This window comes from Ambystoma mexicanum, chromosome 7q (assembly GCF_040938575.1).
Source record: "Ambystoma mexicanum isolate Mex_15411 chromosome 7q, UKY_AmexF1_1, whole genome shotgun sequence".
Classification (NCBI taxonomy): Eukaryota; Metazoa; Chordata; class Amphibia; order Caudata; family Ambystomatidae; genus Ambystoma; species Ambystoma mexicanum.
In genome coordinates this window covers 221,441,990-221,459,157 of record NC_090941.1, presented here as the reverse complement: position 1 = coordinate 221,459,157, position 17,168 = coordinate 221,441,990, and positions in this window count along the sequence as shown.

The window sequence follows — 17,168 nt, the reverse complement described above, 5'->3', positions numbered from 1 at the left end:
TGGCGAGGAGAACATATCGATCCGGCACTGATGGGAGAAGCAGACGGCTTTCTCCACCTGGACCAAAAAGAAAGAATCAACATCCCAATCTCCCGACTTCCCCTTGACGGGCGGTCAAACTCAAGTCATGAGGGGGGGCTCTGTGGGATGTCTTAACCCACTTTTGCTCTGCCATGCGGCATCACTGTGTTCTGATGGTGCCAGAAACATCAAAATGGCCACAAAACCCTTCTGCTCCCCAGAACCACTGAAAATCGCGCTCTGCAAAGCACAAAAAGATGGCTGCCCATTATACCACGCATGTTGTCAGTGGTGGAACAGAGATCTCACTCCTGAAACATGTCACTGACTCCACCACAAGTGAAAATGGAGTACAGAGGGAAAAGCAGTGCTCTGCTAAACGAAACTCCAAAAATCTTGCTTTAAATCTTTTTTCTTGGTTGCTGAAATGGCAGAAGGCCGGTACAAAACACCCTCAAACATCCAAATGTCTTACTGGATGTTACAATTCACTTAGTTCAAGAAATCATTGTGCAATTACAATGTCCTGAACATCTGAAAGTATCAAAGAAACATCCACAGCAAAAGTTGCCTGCCTGTGGAATCTGTCAAAGTCTGGGCACAGTACCCTTGCGCCTGAAAGAAAGCTGTCAGAAGCCTGCATGATAAACTTTAAAACATACATAAACTGAAATCCCATTTAATGTTTGCAATCTAAGTGGCCTGTTGCTGAGAGTAGTTAATCACGGAAAGTCATCCAGAGGATATAATTCAAAGGTTTGGTATCAAGGATTTTTATTAGACCTGATACAATTTAAATATATGAATCAAATCATGATTTTAATCTGCACTTACGGCAACAATTTACATAGCAGGAAGAAACATTTTAAGAACACATCTAAATGATAAAATTCACACTAGTCAATCGTTCAAGCATTCGTCCCCATGCATCCGTCTTACAATAGTCCACTCATACCATACATCAAATGGTGTACAATATAAAATCTTTAAAAAAACCATGACATGTAATTCATAAAAAAGGATTATTTATAGAAAGAATGTTAAATCAATATATTGGGCCACAATAGGTAATGCAGGTGGCCGAAAAGTTGAGATGGGTCCCGGAAGTCTCCGACCATGACCTCATCACAAGTTTCATTCTAAGGGGACGAATGCTTGAATGATTGACTAGTGATTAACTTTTATATTAATACTCCTACCCAGAGTGTGGGGTCCCCTGTGTCTTTCAGAGAACACAACTGTTGCTGAGAGTAACCTACGTTGTAATTGTTTTTACCCCATTGTTTAAAATCTTGAATAAGTATTCTAGCTGATATTTTGAAATCACAAGCTTGTTTTGAACTCAGGAAAAATGCAACAGAAATAACATTTAAATGTAAGCCTGGCTAAACCACCCAAACTGGAATAACAGCTTTCCTCACAAAAGGAGGATACTTCCCCCCAGCTGAAACTCACAGGGAGGTGTGAATTGCTGTTGAGCCAAGAACAGCATCATCCAGCTAAAGTAAATGCTAAGGGTGAAGGGTCGTAACAGGCCTCTGCCAAGGAAACAGGGAGGAGACTGCTCCTGAACTGAAGGGAGACAAAAAGAGGCGGAGACAAACAACCATCTGCGGCTGGACATTCACAAATAACATTTTGTTTAAATACATATAACGTGCCACTAAAAATTGTCAAGAACACAAAAATAACATAATTGTAAAGCTGATTTTTGGCTGCACATTTCAAAAGGTGCCAGAACTCTGTGACATGTTCTGGGAAGAAACGGCAGAAAATGTGATATTACACAAAATGTATTTCTGATAGAAGTATGAAACTTTATACACGTATGCCCATATTCAACGCGCACATTTGTAGAAATTTGCTCCTAAATTGGACATTGTGTTCCTGATGAAAAGGGCGAAATTCTGGGAAAAGTAGACACAAGATCTTACAGCTACGGGGTTTGGAAGAGTAGCTGCTGTACAAAATATGTAATCTGTATATCTGGTTGTTATAGAGGTTGCATATGTGGAAATATGTATTGTGGCAAAAGTACATTTTGTGTTCAAGAGGCGAGGGGTGGACTCTAAGCCTCATAAACCCACACCATAAAGATGGCACACAGTTTTCTCCTCCTATCAAGGCTTTGAGGAGATCCTGACCAATCCCTGTCAAAGGGGCGAGTTTAGGCTAAACCAGCACACACACACCCTTTATCATAAGCATAAATAGAGACAGATCAGCACTCAGAAAGGCACACAGATTCACTGACCATCCTGATTCTGGCAGAGCACCCTGCTGCAGAACTATCCATCTTAATTGCTCCAGACTCCAGAAACTTGGCAAAGCAGAAAGGCCCATTGCATAGCTGAACCATTCTCAGCTAGGCCTTAAATTCCAGAACCAGAATCCCACCACCTAAGGGGAGCATCATATGTAGCCGGGCTGCGCTGTACTGCTTGTCTGCTAAAATAATTATCTTCAGAGCAAAAAGGGCGGTTCAATCCAATCCTGTGCCATGCTGTGACCAGAGTGCATTGCAGATCCAGTCCAGTCCACCTGTGCGGTGTCCAGAGCGCCTTGACGCTGCAAGATCAGATGTGCCCCGCAGTCTGTCCTGACCAGAATCCTTGACCAGAATCCCTGACCAGAATCCTTGACCAGAATCCTGACGGTTCCATTTGAAACATATCTAGTTAGTATATATACATAGAACTGTGTCACTAGCATATGTACCTTGATTTGTCCAATCTCTATCTTAAATCCATCCTATCTTGTATTCAGAACCTGCATTGTTAGGAGTACTTCTGAATTGCCTGAACTCTCTATCCTATCCCTCCTATCTTCCTCCTGTGCTAGTATTGTTAAAACTATCTTTGCACTGATATTTTTCATCTGAAGAAGGCGGGTCCACTGCAGGCAGTCGCCCTGATCAAGTGGCTGTGTTCTTGTGTGGTATCCGTTTATTCATAGTCATCCTCTAGTGTAAGAAATCCTTTTGTCCTTTTAAAAGCGCATTCCTTTTTCCCATTCTTACACCTATCTCGAAAAAACGACTTCCACTAAAACGTCCATAACTTCCTTTTTTGAGCTAGAAACGAAATTTCAATGTCTGCTTGTAGCTAATATCCTCAGCTTTCCGAAGATCCTAGAACTGTCCATTTTAGGAAAATCTGACAAGTGTAAAACAGCTTTTGAATGCTTCCGACCTTAATTTTAAGGTTTCACATTGTTTCTTAGTATCAAATCATTGTTAGTGTTTGTGTATAACTATCCAAAGCAGCTCCCATAAGTATTTAAACATTTTCAGCAATTTAAACCATATTTAATGTTTTTACCCAATCCATTCTCAAGATAACTTTAAAACCATTCTGACCGCTTGCCAATCAATTCTGTTTTTCTCTTGTGTTGCTGGGGGAAATTGGGATTGATATTTTGTTTGAATTCTGCCATTCCTGAATACCTGCTCTCTCTCCTCCTATCTCTTTACATTGCCTATTGGGGGGTTGAGGGGTGTGCAGGGGGAACTAGTAACCACACTGCTATTTGATCTAAACACACACGCAAAGTATTATTTCTGTGCTGAATTGTTTTGCTCACTATTACTCCTTGTGTATTAAAGAGATTATTTAGTGTTACATCACCCCATTGGTGATCATTGTGTACCCATTAAAACATAGTGTGATTGAATTGTAATTTCATAAATAAATATTTTAACTTTGCAAACCAGCCTTATTCCTGGTTCAGTCGGACCGGGGGTGGGGGGTTCCTGGAGAGGGGCGTGATATGAGTGGTACATCGTTCAGAATAAAATAACTTTTGTACACGAATAAATAAGGATTTCAGTTGTACATTACACGCTAGTGTAACGCTCACCTGATTCCCGTAGAGGCGCCGGTCTTGACTGGGCGTATACCGTATCTTCAAAGGTGATGTGTAACACACGGCTGGCTCTTTGGGCTGGACCTCTGTGCACTGTATGTCTGACTCGAAGGGTAAGATGTCTGCAGATAGAAAATATGGGATTAATGAACTGGGTTATTGAATGTCTCTCTCTTCTTCCCTTTCTCTTCTCCTGTAGAACCCCAAAGGTTAACTCTCTCACCTTAGGTAAGTGAACGCCGTGCTCTCCATCTGCCTCGAGGCAGGGTGCTGTAAACAGTTTCTTCACTGGATAAGGGGAGCAGGCATCTTGACTTCAGAGGACTGCTGTCCGTCGTTTACTGCACGAACGGTAAGTTTCGAGTAATTCTAATGTCTTTAAAGTCTTTAGTAATGATGTCTCTTGTTTTGCAGGGTTCCGGCGATGGCGGATGACGGGCTGAAGTGAGTTGAAGATGGAGCCCGTGTGATGAATAGAAGCGCCTGGAAGCACGTAAGTAAGCGCTTGTTGCCTGCTTCACGATGCGCTCTAACAGTCTTTTTATTTTGCAGGTACAAGTTCGGAGCGGCTGCAGGGTGCCGGAATACCCACTGGGTTAGATGTGGAAAGGAGTAATGGCACGTGAGTATTAAAGTTCCCCAATGTCTTTAAGCGCACCTTGTTTTGTCTTTCAGATGCGGGATGCAGCGCCGAAGGCCTCCGGAGCGTGCGAAGAGTTGGTAAGCCTTTGTCTTTCAGATGCCGGAATGCAGCGCGAGGCATTGGTGACAGCCGATGGACCAGGTAAGTGAAGAGCTGTCACTGAAGACCGTAATGCTAACCTGTTCTTTCTTGTCTTTATAGGTGTTGCTGAAGACTGGATTCAGGATGGTAAGCCTTTTTCCTTAGGCCCAGGATCAGATGCAGAAGACACGATGAGCGTTCTGCTGCTGAGGATGCAGAATAACGCAAAGCAAGATTCATCCATCGGGTGTGGTTTAAATAGCCTCCTGTAGTGCTTAGGTATCTCCTTCCACGGCCACGCCGAGGTAAGAAAAGAGTTCCTGCATTCCAGAAGAGTTCCAGTGTTCTGAATCTAGGGAGTGGCTCCTGCCCCACCCAACAGGAAAAGTAGTTCCAAACAGAAGAGGATCAGAGGCTCAACTGGCAGGCAAGTAAGCAGCATGGTCTGCTGCAGGTAAGTCCACCCAAGCATTATGAGCCCGGCGCTTCCAGCGCTGGGACTGGGCCTATTTATGAGCCTGGTGCCACTGGCGCCAGGACTGGGTCCAAAAGGTCCCAATTGGGACTGGTTGGCACTCGGAACCTGGGTTATGGATCTGCTTCCAAGGGAGTTGGGAAAACCCTGACCTTTTGGAAGCAGAGATCATGACAGTACCCTCCCTCAAGGCCCCTCCCAAACCGGGCTTCTCCGGGGGTTTTGGCTTGTCAGGAAATGTTCGGTGAAATTTTTTGATTAGGCGAGGAGCGTGGACATATTCAGCAGGTTCCCAGGATCTCTCATGGGGGCCGTAGCCTTTCCAGTCATTTAGGTAAAATAGTTTAGATTTGGAGATCTTGGAGTCCAGAATGCTTTTGACTTCAAACTCGAGTTCTCCATCAACTAGGATAGGTTTTGGAGATTTGGTTAGTCGGGTTTGAGGTTGCACGGGTTTTAATAGAGAGACGTGGAAGACCGGATGTATCTTCATGTGCGGGGGCAAGTCCAACTTGACCGCTACTGGGTTTACTATGGTAGTGATGGAATAGGGACCAAGGTATCTTGGGTTGAATGTGCGTGGCCCTTTTAGAGGTAGATATTTGGTGGATAACCAGACTTGATCCCCTACTTGATATTGAGGGGCTTCCTTCCGATGTTGATCTGCTCCTTTCTTGTATTGTTCTTTAGCCCTTTGAAGGTGAGAAACAGCTTCCTTAAAGGCTTGGGTGATTGTAGAATGCAGGTAGTCTACTGCTAGTGTTTCAAGATCTTGGAGGGGATCCAACTCCGAGGTTCGAGGGTGACTGCCGTACAAAAGAAAAAACGGGGTTTTCCCAGTTCCTGAATGGACAGAGTTATTGTAGGCATATTCGGCTATCCAAAGGATGTCTTTCCAAGTTTTTTCAGTTTGTTGCAGCATGCAGCGTAAATACTGTTCCAGAGTTTGATTGGTCCTCTCGGTTTGTCCGTCGGTCTGAGGGTGGTGACTGGTCGATAGTCTCACATCAATTTGAGCCGACCGACAGCAACTTTGCCAAAAATGAGAAATAAATTGACTACCTCGATCCGAAATTAGAACCGAAGGAAAACCGTGCAGTCGGACGATGTTTTCGAGAAATTCTCGGGCCAGAGTTGCTGCTGTTGGCAAGCCTTTGAGCGGAATGAAATGCACCATCTTGGAGAATAAGTCCACGATTACTAGAATCGTATTGTATCCGGAGCATGGAGGTAGATCGGTGATGAAGTCCATAGAAAGCGTATGCCAAGGGCGAGGTGGGATGTCAATAGGGCGTAAGAGGCCTGCTGGTCTTTCCTTTTGACTCTTGTTTGGGCGCATACTCCACAGGACATTATAAAGTCTCTGATATCTTTTTTCCAAGACGGCCACCAGAAGTAGCGCTTGATCTTTTCTGAGGTCTTGGCCATACCGGGATGTCCTTCCATTAAAGAATCGTGATAACAAGAGATTACTTTTTTCTGTAAATCTGTGCTGGGTAGGTATAATCGTTCTTGGAAATACAATAAGTTGTCCTTTACTGCAAAGTCCTTTCCCTGCAGATGCCAATTCTGTATGTCTGCTGGAGTTACAAGTTGCCTGGCTTTATCCTTAACTGCCTCTATGGATTCTGTGGTGATTACACCCAGAATTCTTTGTTCGGGAATGATTGATACAGGTTTAGGGTTGATCAAGTGTTCTTCCACTCCCATCCGAGAAAGGGCATCAGCTTTACCGTTTTTTGTACCAGGTCGATAGGTAATTATGAAGTCAAACTCGGCAAAGAATAATGCCCAACGGAGTTGTCTAGAGGATTGGGCTTTTGCGGTTTTCAAATATTGCAGGTTTCGGTGATCCGTAATCACAGTAACGGTGTGTCGGGCCCCCAGCAGATAATGCCGCCAAGCCTTAAAGGCAGACTTGATAGCCAGAAGTTCCTTGTCAGTAATCGTGTAATTGATTTCAGGAGGCGAGAATTTGCGGGACCAAAATGCCACGGGATGCAACTGATTGGTTACCGGGTCCTTTTGTGATAGAACTGCCCCCATGTCAAGGCTTGAAGCATCAGTTTCCACGATGTAGGGGAGCTCGGGGCGAGGGTGTTTTAAGATTGGTGCAGAGATAAATTTAGTCTTCAAATCCTGGAAAGCTTGTTCCGCCTCGGTAGACCATTCAAAACGTTTGTTTTTCTTTAACAAGGCAGTGATGGGCTGGACTATTCGAGAGAATTCGGGGATAAACCTGCGGTAAAAGTTAGCGAAGCCTAACATGCTTTGCACACCTTTTACGGAGGATGGTGATGGCCATTTGAGACCTGCATCGACCTTCTTTGAATCCATACGCACTCCGCCAGGTGATAATATGAATCCCAAGAATTCAACTTCAGTCACGTTGAAAACACATTTTTCCAACTTAGCGAAAAGTTTGTGTTGACCCAATCTTTCGAGGACCATTTTCACATGTTTCCGATGTTCAGATTCCGATGAAGAATAAACGAGGATGTCGTCAATGTAAACAACAACACACATATCTATGAGCTCTCTGAGGACATCGTTCATAAAAGATTGAAAGGCGGCGGGGGCATTGCAAAGTCCGAAGGGCATGACCTGATATTCAAATAGCCCATACTTGGTGCGGAAGGCCGTCTTCCATTCATCGCCCTCTTTTACTCGTACCAAGTGGTAAGCTCCTCTAAGATCCAGCTTTGTATATATGCATGCTTTTCTGACTTGGTCCAGGAGTTCAGGGATCAAAGGTAACGGATATCTATTCTTAACGGTGATCTGGTTCAGGGAGCGATAATCTATACAAGTTCTAAGGTCTCCTTCCTTTTTTGGAACGAAGAACAAAGCTGAAGAAGCAGGGGACTTGGAAGGACGAATAAACCCATTTGCCAGGTATTGATCCAGGTATTGTCGAAGGTGAAGGTTCTCAGGCTCGGTGAGGGCATAAATTCTACTACAAGGAGGAGTAGATCCAGGTATCAGGTCTATCTGGCAGTCATAAGACCTATGAGGAGGTAGAGAGTTAGCCTGATCCTTCCGGAAAACATCTTGGTATTCTAGGTATTCGGGAGGTAACTGGGGAGTCTCTGAAGAAATTGCTGCCAGTGCAACACCAGGTGGAGGGTGACAAGTAGAGACACATTCTGGAAACTGGACCGTTCTTGCTCGCCAATCGATCAGAGGATTGTGTTTCTCTAACCAAGGTATTCCTAGAATAATCTGAAACTGAGGGGCCTTGATCACATCGAACACGATCTTCTCATGGTGTCCATCTTGACTTACTAGCGTCACTTCTTGAGTGGTATGCGTTACTGGCCCGGAGGCTATCTCCGTACCATCCACCGTAGTAATGACGTCCTTTACAGCCTTGGGACAAAGAGTTAGATTCATCCTCAAAACCATTTCATGATCCACATAATTGCCGATGGCACCGCTGTCGACGTAAGCTTCAATTGCATGTAATCGATCCGGATTATCAGGGCTAATGAGGACCATAGGTATCACGAAATGCGAGGTCACGGAACTGGTTTTCACGCTCGGCAAGAGGACCTCTATTCTTGTCGGGCGAGGTCGTTTCCCTGCTCAGAGTTTGTAACTTTGGTAACTGCAGCTCCTACTGCCTTCTTGGCAGGTATCACCGGACAGTCTCGAAGAAAGTGCCCTGAGTTTCCGCAATAGAGGCATAATTGCAACTGTTTTCTCCTTTCCCGCTCCTTTTGTGTTAGAGGACCTTTCAGACCCCCTATTTGCATGGGTTCCCCGGAGTCTACTCCTTTGGAAGGAGTTGGCGGTTTGGAAAATACTCGAGCATCAAACTTGGAACGATCGGCCTTCCTGTTCTGCAGTCTGTGATCTATTTGAACGACTAAGTCTATATAGTCCGAACAATCTTGTGGGGGATTCACTACTTGGGCTAACACATCTTTGAGCTCTCCACGTAGACCTCTATAAAACAGCGTAATCCTTTTGTCCTCAGGCCATTGAGTTTCCACTATCAGTCTGTTGAAAGACGCAATATAAGCCAAAAGGTCTTGATTACCTTGTCGCAACGAAAGAAGCTCATTGTCCAAGGCCTGCCCCTGTGAATGTCTTGCGAACAGTTTTTCCATACTGAGCTGAAAAGCTTGAAAATCATGGAGGACCGGATCATCTTGATTTACTAGAGGGATCAACCAGTCTGCCGCATTGCCACTAAGGTACGAAAGCACGAAAGCTACTTTAGCTTGATCAGTTGGAAAGGCTGCTGGCCGGCATAAGAAATGCAACCGGCACTGATTGATAAATACTGCAAACCTCTTTGGGTCACCAGAAAATCGTTCGGGCGGAGCCAGAGGTACATTCCCAGGTAGGTTGATCTGCACTGGATTCATAGAGGATGTAGAAGGAAGATTTCCCCCAGATGCGGGTAACGGGGTCTGTCCGGCTTGTGACTGTAGCAATTGTCTAGCGAGATCATCTGTTCGCTCCTTGGAAATAATCAGTTCCCTTCTTAGAGCGTTCGTTTCCTGATGGGCTGCATGCACTTCTGCCCTTAGTTCCCCAAGTAACTGGGCTAGCTGGTCGGTATCCGAGGTTTCCATAGCACCTGGACGGGAGTTTTGTGGTAGGCTTTGCGTTCTGTAACGCTCACCTGATTCCCGTAGAGGTGCCGGTCTTGACTGGGCGTATACCGTATCTTCAAAGGTGATGTGTAACACACGGCTGGCTCTTTGGGCTGGACCTCTGTGCACTGTATGTCTGACTCGAAGGGTAAGATGTCTGCAGATAGAAAATATGGGATTAATGAACTGGGTTATTGAATGTCTCTCTCTTCTTCCCTTTCTCTTCTCCTGTAGAACCCCAAAGGTTAACGCTCTCACCTTAGGTAAGTGAACGCCGTGCTCTCCATCTGCCTCGAGGCAGGGTGCTGTAACCAGTTTCTTCACTGGATAAGGGGAGCAGGCCTCTTGACTTCAGAGGACTGCTGTCCGTCGTTTACTGCACGAACGGTAAGTTTAGAGTAATTCTAATGTCTTTAAAGTCTTTAGTAATGATGTCTCTTGTTTTGCAGGGTTCCGCCGATGGCGGATGACGGGCTGAAGTGAGTTGAAGATGGAGCCCGTGTGATGAATAGAAGCGCCTGGAAGCACGTAAGTAAGCGCTTGTTGCCTGCTTCACGATGCGCTCTAACTGTCTTTTTATTTTGCAGGTACAAGTTCGGAGCGGCTGCAGGGTGCCGGAATACCCACTGGGTTAGATGTGGAAAGGAGTAATGGCACGTGAGTATTAAAGTTCCCCAATGTCTTTAAACGCACCTTGTTTTGTCTTTCAGATGCGGGATGCAGCGCCGAAGGCCTCCGGAGCGTGCGAAGAGTTGGTAAGCTTTTGTCTTTCAGATGCCGGAATGCAGTGTGAAGACCTCCGGAGCGCACAAAGAGTAGGTAAGCCTTTGTCTTTCAGATGCCGGAATGCAGCGCGAGGCGTTGGTGACAGCCGATGGACCAGGTAAGTGAAGAGTTGTCACTGAAGACCGTAATGCTAACCTGTTCTTTCTTGTCTTTATAGGTGTTGCTGAAGACTCGATTCAGGATGGTAAGCCTTTTTCCTTAGGCCCAGGATCAGATGCAGAAGACACGATGAGCGTTCTGCTGCTGAGGATGCAGAATAACGCAAAGCAAGATTCATCCATCGGGTGTGGTTTAAATAGCCTCCTGTAGTGCTTAGGTGTCTCCTTCCACGGCCACGCCTAGGTAAGAAAAGAGTTCCTGCTTTCCAGAAGAGTTCCAGTGTTCTGAATCTAGGGAGTGGCTCCTGCCCCACCCAACAGGAAAAGTAGTTCCAAACAGAAGAGGATCAGAGGCTCAACTGGCAGGCAAGTAAGCAGCATGGTCTGCTGCAGGTAAGTCCACCCAAGCATTATGAGCCCGGCGCTTCCAGCGCTGGGACTGGGCCTATTTATGAGCCTGGTGCCACTGGCGCCAGGACTGGGTCCAAAAGGTCCCAATTGGGACTGGTTGGCACTCGGAACCTGGGTTATGGATCTGCTTCCAAGGGAGTTGGGAAAACCCTGACCTTTTGGAAGCAGAGATCATGACAGCTAGGCGTTGACTTAGGTTTTTGCCGGATTGAACTCACTTAAAACAGGATGTGAGGGAGGTGTCAAAAACTCCCTGCGCTTAGTCTCCTAGGAGACCTGAATGCACTCTGGTGTGATTGGCTGGCTGGCTGTCCGGCAAGGACAGCCACCTTGCTGTGTGAGTGACAGCCAGGCTGGAAGGAATGGGGGAAGAATGTTTAAAAACAGGTCTCAGGTACTTGGAAAGCAGAGTCAACCACTGGAACGAAAGAACCGAAGACGAGCTGATGGAAGACAACTGCTGCAACTCCTGGTCCACTGGTGAAGCCATGCTGCAGGTCCGAATTGCCTGAAGCTCCATCGACAGAGAAGCCCTTCAAGGTTAACTTCTTCCCTTTAGTTTGGTGGGAACAACCAACTCGTAAACCACCTGGACACCGTCCCCATACTGGTCGAATTTTCTCCAGAGTGCTGTTGCAAATCGGAAAGCCAGTGGGAAGGATACCAGTTTGTGGTCCTTAAGGCACTCAGACCTTAAACCAACATTTTGCCAAGCTTGTGGCCTCTTCCCTGGGCAGTGCAGGAACCTCCCAACATCCTCCTTCTTGTCCCCACGACTGAAACTCAGGAACATCGAGATCTGCAGGAACTGCCAGGAACAACTGCCTCAGCTACAGCTTTTCTTCACTTACAAGGTACTGTGCAAATGCGGTGCAGAACTCTGTTCGGTCGCAGGGAAAGTTTGTGAAACTTCCCCGACTTTGAAGGCTTGTCCTTCCCTAAACCAATGTATATCTTTTCGCCTGACCAAATTCTTCTAAGAACCGTGGCAAAGACTTAACTGTTTACTGCCAGAACTAAGATATCCTATACAAGACTCTGAACCATTGACTTTGGCCCAGGCCTATTGAATTGAATTTCTAGTTGTAGTGAACTGCAACTATTTGCCCTTCCTCTACAAGGTATTTGTGCTAGCTTTCTTTTAACATTGTCTTTCGACTCCTTTTTAAAGTAACTGAAGTGTGATTTTGCTCCCACTTCAGGGCAGCTGAACTTGTTCAGAAACTGATTGGTTGTGTATTGTAGTTTATTAGATTGTGATATTGAGCTGCTCTTGCTAGTGGAATGTTTTCCAAATGGCTGTGTAAATAAATGTATATTCTTTTACCAAGAAACCTTGAGTAAGTGTTTGTTTGAATCACTGTGATTGATAGTCCTTTGTCTAACCTATTGTACTGTTCACTTTACTCTTTAGATAAGTCTGGCTTCTCAGCCACTGCTACCACATTGCTGTGTACTACAGGCTTGTCCCAAAGGCAAAATTGTACTTACGCTTGTAGTCTTAACTGTGTGTAGTGTTCCCAAAGGGTACTGCCTAACAGCCTCTGCATCCACGCACTCCAAAGTTAGAATATTATATTGGGTGGCTGACTATAATTGCCATGCTAATATCACCTCCATTTCCCCACAAGCTTGGACAGATCCTTCTCTTGTGTCATTTGTACTCACCACTACTAGACCCATCCCCACACTGAACCTCACTGCCACTCCTACCCTAACCAGGAACAAAAAGAACATCACTGCTGACAGACTCATCCCGGCTATCCTCCCCACCCTCAACTCCCTTCAAGACAGCGCCGATCCAGGTACCTTGGTTGACGAATACAATAAAATCATGGCATCTACGCTGGACATAATTGCCCTGCTTAAACTGAGACCAAGTAAGCCTAAAACCCATCTGAACAAATGGTTCACCCCAGGAAACACATTGTGTATAGGCGCTATATAAATAAACAATCATATCATATCATTTCACACTTAAATGATCTAAGGCAAAAAAAGACTTTGCAAAGTTGCCTGACGACTACTCCCATCAGAAGCCAACAAAATTGAACTTAACAAGATCTCCACCATATACAAAAAAGAAATTTGCATGGCCAAAAAAGAATCATATAACAACCAGATCTCTCAAGCCAACCCCAATATGAAGGAGCTATTTACCATTCTTAAAGAGTTAGAAACCCCTATCACCATGCCAGACACTTGTACTAAAGGCAAAAGTTTGTGTTCTGGTATCCAGCAGTCGCTCTCCAACAAAGTAGCCACCCTCCAAAACAAAATAGCCCAAAAAAAAGCATCTTTGAACTCATCCCTGAACTCACTGCCTCCTGACAATCTCCCGACCAACAACCCAGACTCTCACCCCAGGACTCCACTCACCTCTAACACCCCACTCACTCGCTTCAATTTCTCAAAAACATCAATACTTGAGGTTGAAAAAGTTATACTCCCTCTCAAATCGTCCAATTGCCAAGGCGATCTCTGCATAGCCCAGTTTATCAAGGATGCAACAAGGGATCTAGCTCCCTTTGTTTCCAAGCTCATCAGCACCTCATTTGCAACTGGCACCATCCCTTCAAACCTCAAAGAATCATGGGTGCTCCCACTACTAAAAAAGCTAACACTTGACCCATCGATACCTACTAATTACCAGCCCTACACGACCGTACCCTTTCTCTTAGAAATTCTAGATAAGGTTGTGTACATACAAATCCAGAAATATCTGGAACTACACCACCTCCTTGTAGCACGCCAATCTGGTTTCCGTCCACAACACGGAACAGAGACCGCCCTTATCGACCTGAAGACCCAAGTCGACAAAATAAGGTACAAAGGGAAATCAGCCATCCTTCTCCTTCTCAACCGCTCATCTGCATTTGACCTTGTGGACCACAAGGTCTTATGTAGTCATCTTGACTCAGCTTCTCACTTCTCCAAGGAAGCCATAGTCTGGATTGAGTCATTTCTAAGTGAGAGGACTATGGGGATATTCTCTCCGTCTGCAGCTGCAGACCCCATCCCCATCACCTGTGGTGTACCACAGGGATCCTGTGTCTCTCCCACGCTATACATATATATTCAGCAAGCCCCTTTTCGATGATCTGGCCAATCTCGGTATCACCTACACTAACTATGCGGATGACACTCAGATTCTCCTCCCACTTTCAGGGGATTATGTTAAGGATTTGACCTTGGTGAATAGAGTGTATCTCATCATCCAGGCATGGATGGCTACTCATGGTCTATGCCTGAATGATGACAAAACCGAGATCATCATCCTGGGTACCCCCTCTAACATCAATAAATTAGGATCTGAATACACCTCATTTGTAATTGACGGCAACCTCATCAACGTGGCCAACGAGGTGAAAACACTGGGATTCTACCTTGATTCAACCCTCTCCTTCACTAAACAAGCTAACACCTTGGCTTCTATTACCTCATATACCTGTAAACTTATCAGAACTGGTAAACCATATAACAATAGCTGTGTTATCTTGGCTACAGCCCTTATTCTCTCCAGGCGCGACTACTGTAACACCCTGCATATTGGATCCAACAAAGCAGTCATCAGGAATATCCAAACTCTACAAATCAATGCCCTTGGAGCGGCCCTCGGAATGGCCAGGAGAGATCATATCTCTGAAATCAGGCGTCAAAATAACTGGCTTTCTACAAATGAGAAAATTAGGCTAAAAATCGCGTCTCTTACTCAAAAATCTTTGACTAACGCTGCACCCAGCTACCTAGTAGAAAGATTCCAAAGAAGGATACCCTCCAGACTAGTCAATATAAACTGCCTCCACGTCCCCAGATTCAAACTATCTAGGTTGGGAGGGGGCAGCTTCCCTGTCAAAGCAGCCCTGCTTTGGAACTCTCTGCCACCTTCAATCCGAGAAGACCAATCATACCAGAGATTCAGATCCAATTGCACCAACTAGCTGAAGTCTACTGATCACTAAACGTCTGACCACCTTCGCCTTCAGTCTTCCACATTAGAACACTGCGCTCTAATACAGTTGACCCAACGATTGGTACCTCTTGTAGCACCCAATGCTATTCACTCTTCCTCTACTTAGACTCCCACCCCTGTGTCTACTACAGGTATGCATCTGTGCCTACCATAGGTGTAGACATGTACGCATCTAACCATTTTAATTTATATGTACTATTTATGACACCTGAATGCCTATCTCACACTTGTATCTGTATTGTATAATTTTGCTGTTGTGTAACTAAGCTGTGAATTTCCTTGTAACTGTCTGCGCACTGATACCTTCGGGTCTGGAGCGCAATACAAATAAATAAACAAACAAACATTTATCCCAAGGTTTATGTCATAGTGTGTTCACCAGGATACACAATTAACTAGGACACATTTTATCAAAGTCCTAGTTGGTAATTATTCATAAGGAGGCCTATTTCAATCATGCCATGGCCTTTAGTGCAATATCCTGTGATTATAGTATGCTACCATGTCCAACCCAATGTGTCTCACTGTGTACATACTGGGTGATGGATGTTAAAACTAAATCATTTGGATTGGGACAAATACCATTAAGCACAGTCCCAATAGCCATCTGCCGTTCAGTGCAGTAATTGGTTCGACTGTCACCAGTCATGCATGAGAAGGCGTTATAACATTTAAAATGTGAAAAATGTCTTAATCCGCTATCGGATGCATTAGCGTTTAGTCAAAATGACTTGAATGGCTACTGCAAGGGTAGTGGTAGGACTCCAGCAGAGCGGTTGAGGCCATAGCTCGGTACTCATCTCACATCTCATCTAACACATAGGGCCTCATTACGAGGCTGGCGGTAGCCGTGGCCTTATTAAGGGCACGACTGCCGCCGGTAATGACATTTTACAGGGTCCATGGAATGGCCAATTACCGAGTCATGCCGACCTTGGCAGACCCGGTAATTGCCCATTCCATGAACCCGGTAAAAATGTATCCCCATTGAGCCCCATAGTTAGCTCCCTGGTCCCCTTGCGATACCCGGAAAGGACGTCTGGTCTGACGAAACGTCCTTTCCAGGTCCCGCGAGGGAACCTCGTAATAGGGCGGAGTGGGTTTAACGGCACCGGCACCATTACCGGTGCCGTTAAACCCATTCCGCCCGTCTCGTAATGATGCCCATAGGGTTCATAGCACTGCTTTCATGTGCGATCGCTTGTGAGTTAACAAAGAAAAGCAAACAGCTTGCTGTTACATGATTGATGTTACATGAGCATTTTGCTTGGCATACTGTTGTCTGCTTACCAGTTTTCGTCAGATCTCTGTTTTCTCTTGCACACATGTTGCAGATGAATGAGAGTAGCCTGTGGATAGGGACCGAGAGTTCCTAAATGTTTTTGCTGTATCCATGGTTACCAGCCTTGCATGTTTGGATGTACATGCAGGCAGGTACTATGGGTAATCTTGCAACTGGCCCGCCATCTAAGAAGGGGCTTAGTGCTATTGTATTATGCACACAACAGCTGTACGTAAAAGAAGCTACCACAAACAGAGCCAATTTTAATCCATTTTAAATGTAAGGCTATGAGAAACGGATACATTTATCCAGATTACACAAAGATGCGCAGATTGGCAAAATAACACCCAATTAACATGCGCAAATGGGTTATTAAGCCTCAACTAGAAGGTATTGGTAAACCTCTTTAGATCGAAGGCTATGAGGAACTGGTTTTTTATATTGTTTGTTCATGCCAAATTGGCAATAGTATGGAAAAGTAGCATAGATTAATGTGATTTTTTGTCCCGAAGCAGAGGGTATCAGTAACAGTAGGACCAAGGGTACATATTCCTCTAGCACTGTTTTGAGCATACAATGGTCTGACACTGCTATGAGATATCATCATAGACAATCCAATATATGGTGCATTTGTCGTTATTGAGGATAGAATTACATGGTTTCTATTGCAATCACATCACAGGATAGATGTTGGTGAGTGTTTGCAATGGTGCCGGTGCTCCCGTGAATAGTCTGCCTACCCTGGCCCCTGTGCCTAGCAGGGTCCGACCTGCTAGGCACAGCAGCCACGGGAGGTAGACTCAAAGTTTGCCGGTCCGGAAACAAGGGTACCGGTGAGCTTACCGGCAACCTTGTTTCCGGACCGGCTAACTTATAATGATGCCCAATGACATGTATTGGCAGAGCTAGCAAGAACATGTTTTGTTATAG